The following is a 4,689-nucleotide window of genomic DNA, read 5'->3' on the forward strand; positions in this document are numbered from 1 at the left end:
TTTTCAAGATCCGCAGGCAGCGATGAAGTCCATCCGCAGCAGAGTAGCACAAAAGCAACAAGCAAGCAAGACTTACACTGACCGTCGACGAGCTGCGAAGCACTCTCCATTAACAACAGGTCAACCGGTGAGAGTCAAGTTACCTGGTCACGTGCCTAAGGGCGCTTTGAGCTACTCAAGTCCATTCACCATTGTGGACCAATGTGGTCAAGATACCTACAAGCTCAATGATGGCCGCACATGGAATCGGAGTCGGCTCGTACCTTGCCCCCAACCAGTTACGCCACCTACAGTTCCGAAAAGTTGTTCGCCTGAAACAGCAAAACCACTTGGCGAACCACAGCAGGAGAACCACGACCCACCTCAGCAGCCATCTGTTCAGACGCCAGTTGGAAGGGACGTTCCAGAACTGAGGCATTCGACGAGACAAAGAAGACCACCAGTGTGGTTTAAAGACTATCAAAGACATTGAGTGTTTATTGTGTTTTTCCAGTGTTAGTTAATTCAAGTTTATTTGCATCTATACATGTACAGATGACGGGAGTGCAGACAAAAAGCCAAATGGATTTGGCTTGACGGGGTCTGTACCCCCTACAGAAATGGCACTATGCACAATAAAGAGAACGCAAAGATACAATAATGGATAAACGAAAAAAAAGTATTAGTGAACATTCTATAACATTCTATGCTATAACAGAAATACATACGGCGAAAAAAAAATCAATGATAGAATGCTGAAAGGATTTAAAAAGCAGAAAGCATAAAGCATAAAATTATACAAATAAAATAGCTTTGAAATTCACAAACATAAATAATAAGTTACTAACAAGCAAAGAAAATTGGTTAGACATTCATGGCGTCAGTGTATACTACAGCAAAGCAAACAAAACAAAAAAACGAATCCACAATGAGCCCATAAAAGGAGAGCTACGTTGTTATTAAGTTTCTAATGAGTTTAACAAAGATGGCAGTGTGTGACGTAACATTTGTTGACCGTAGTTAGTGCGCGTTTTAGGAACGTACTATGTTTCTCTGTGACGTGTGTTGTAAATGTTAGAACTCATTGTCAATAGAGATAAATGCTCGAAGAATTTGGTGTTCTGTTTTTTCGCAGTAGTGAAACGCTTGAGTAAAATACTACGATATATGGAGGTGACCGGCTGTAAGTTAAGGGCACTGAAAAGAGGCTGCGTATGAGCGTCATATGAGGAATTAGCGATAGCGCGCACTGCTTTCTTCTGCAAAAGATAAAGCTTTGTGATGTTAGACATTGTGGTGTTTCCCCACACTAAATGGCAGTAATTCAGATGGGACAGGAAGAGACAGTTGTAAAGCAGCTTTTTCACGCTCAAGGGAAGAAAAAATCGAAGTTTCGTTAGTATCCCCACAACACGAGCGATTTTGTTAGCAACTGAGTCTGTACAAAGATTCCAAAGTAAGTTCTCTTGAAATACGACCCCGAGGCACTTAATGGATGGCACAATGTTGATAACCGAGGAACCCATTTGCAAATGGCCGTCAATGTGGACATTTTTGTTTTTAGGTTGAAAAAGTACAGCCTTTGTCTTGCTTTTATTTATAGACAGTGAATTCAATGAACTCCATCGATTGAGTTCGCTTAAAGCAGCGTTCGCAAGAGCCAACAGGTCCCTTGCACAACCAGATGTAAAAAACAGACTAGTGTCGTCAGCGTATATGATGAATTGGGCAGTGGTGTCAATATTTATTATGTCGTTAATGTAAATATTAAATAACAAAGGTCCAAGAATGCTTCCTTGAGGTACACCAGAATGAATGGGTAAGTTATCTGAAAGACAGTTATTTATTGAAACCCTCTGACACCTGAACTGCAGATAGCTTTTGATTAAGCTAAGGAATGGGCCCCTGAAACCATAAATTTCAAGTTTTGTTAGCAGTGTGGTGTGATTAATTGTGTCAAAGGCCTTTGAAAAATCGATGAAAATGCCTAGTGTCACAAAATTTTGCTCAAATGCTTGTAATATTAGTTCCTTTTGTGTTAGTAGAGCTAACTCTGTCGAACGACCCTTTCGGAAACCGAACTGACAGTCAGTAAGGATATTGTGTTTTTCGCAGAAAGCGGTCATTCTGAGTGTTATTAATTTTTCTAGGCATTTTGAAAATACAGGTAAAATGGATATTGGTCTGTAGTTAGACATGTTGTTTCTATCACCGGCTTTGAAGAGCACTGTAACCCTTGCGAGTTGCATGCGCTTAGGAAATATACTGTTTACAAAGCACAAATTATACACATGCTCAAGAACTGGACATATCAGATCTAAAACGTGTTTTACGGGGCGTATTTGCAGGTCATCAATATCGCAGCTTTTACAGTTTCGCAGAGCGGAGAACGTGAGACAAATTTCTTCGGCGCTAGTTGGATGCAGAAAAGCACTATCGCAAGTTTTGGAATTGACAAACTCTGCGGAGCGAGGATCGTGCAAACTGTTCACTAGGGACACAAAATAATTATTAAAAGCGTTTGCTAAATGCGCGCCTGATGAAAGTTCCCCATTAATGATCAATTCTCGTACGCCCTCTGGATGCTGACGTCCAATGTTAAGCACTGCGCTAAGGTTTCTCCACGTGATGTCCGTCCGCTTTACAGCTTCAGGATCAAACAACCTATGAAGGTAATCTTTCTTAGCTTGTCTGAGGGTTGCAGTTAACTTATTCCGAAATTTCTTAAATTCGGATAGATGGCACGTGGCAGTCTTACTAACTCTTTTTGAGGGGGGAATAATGTGGTATTGTATTCTGTAGTTATGTTTGTATAAACTAGGTGGCGCTAGGCACGCGCCCTATCTGGTCAGCTGACTCGTACATCTGTATATATTTTCATCATGAACTGTGAATAAAGGAGTTGGTCGAAGTACGTGGCGGGTGCTTGACGTGGTGGTGCTCCGGCTGCTCCGGCGCAGTCGGGGCGGGCAGTCCCCAACGGTAAGGGATACAACAATTTGCTACGACGTTCCAATGCGAAATCCCGAAAAATATGGCCAAGAGGGACGCCTGCAATGTCACTTCTACAAAGAATAATGCTTGACCTCGAAAAACCAACTCAAAAGTGGAATAGTCTTCACCCACCACCGCCGAAATTTGCATTATTTTTTCGTGCTTCCATTGAAACAATCTCGCGTTGCTACTTGTGACTATTTTTTTAATGTTGGTGTTTTTGATGTTCAGTAACGAAATGGCCAATTCGATGTATGTGGGGCTGCACTTATCTTAGTTAGCGAATTCCTCTAATGGTTACAACAAGATTGCCGTAATTTTCTAGTCTTTTGATGTTCTTTATTGTTCTATTTAATCGCCGGGGAAGCTGTTTCGGAAATAGCGTCGAGACTCTGAAACTTTATTTATCAAAATGATGAGAAACGCTGCTGGAAGGCTGTTGACACTTATTAGATTGTGATGTTCCCATGTTTACGCTTATCGAAGCGGAGATTGCCCAAAAATGTCTTGCGCATAACTGCATCGAAGAAGTCATTCATGAAGGTGACCCAAAGTTTTTCTTTTTAAATATTTCTTTTGAATTAAGTGGGCTGTGCTTTCTTAAAAAAAAAATGAACTCATAGAGCAGCGTGCTGGGACTTTGGATGTTGCCTAACGTGCTCTTTTTGCTACCCTTGACTCATGGAAATTTAGTTGTGGCGCACAACAGCTGTAAGCACCTCGCACTTTCTGAGTGTTGCGGAATCCTCGGGAAGCTGTTTCGGAAACAGCTTGGAGACTCTGAAACTATGTATCAGAATAATGAGAAACGCTGCTGCAAGGCTGTTGACACTGAGGTTGTGATGTTCCCATGTTTATGCTTATCGAAGCCGAGAATACCCGAAACGAACTCATAGAACAACTTGCTTGGATTTTGGGTGTCGCCTAACGTGGACTCTGCCCATGGGCGTCCGGAGGGGGGGGGGCAAGGGAGGGGCGGCTGCACCCCCCTGGAAAATCACTCACTCTAACCGTGAGTGATGGCCGCACACCAGGGGCGGCGGTGCGCTCAACAAAAAGAGTAAAAGCGGCCCCGCTTCCAGCTTTGGGTCACATCTGCGAAGTGCCGCGTCCGGGGACGCGTCGTTGCAGACATACAGCGGCACCGGCGAGCATGTGTTTCGAGCCGTCTTGAGATGTGTGCCTGTTTCTTTGATCTCTAGAGAGATAGCGACACGGAGGCAGACAGTGCACACCCCGGCCACCGATGAATTCTTCAGGAGGGAGGGACAAATCAGCCGTGTCCACCCCCGCTTTGTCGGGCTGCTCAAGGGCAAGCAGGCGATGAGTTGGCGCCGCCGCCGCTCGCTGTCTCCTCCGATCCACGGGAGAGCGCAGTTCGGTAGAAGCGCCGCTTTCAGAATCTTCGGCAAAGGGGATTAGCAGTTGCTTTTGTTCACGGCGACGCAGTCTCCAGAGGCGCCCCCACACCAGCGTTCCTTGCATCTTCTCCGGAAACCAGCGCCTTTGGTCAAGGCAGCCCGATGGCGCCTGCCTGGCTCGCCTGGCTCGCCTGTCACCTCTGGCTGGGCCTCAAATCCCAACAGCGCCCATGTACTGTGCGATGTCAGTGCATGGTAAAGAGACCCAGGTGGTCGACATTATCCGGAACTCTGTACTACTCCGTCCCTCATAGCCTGAGTCGTTTTGGGGCTCTGAACCCCATAAAAACACACA

Source organism: Amblyomma mixtum, chromosome 1 (genome assembly GCF_055824585.1).
Source record: "Amblyomma mixtum isolate Tamu chromosome 1, ASM5582458v1, whole genome shotgun sequence".
Classification (NCBI taxonomy): Eukaryota; Metazoa; Arthropoda; class Arachnida; order Ixodida; family Ixodidae; genus Amblyomma; species Amblyomma mixtum.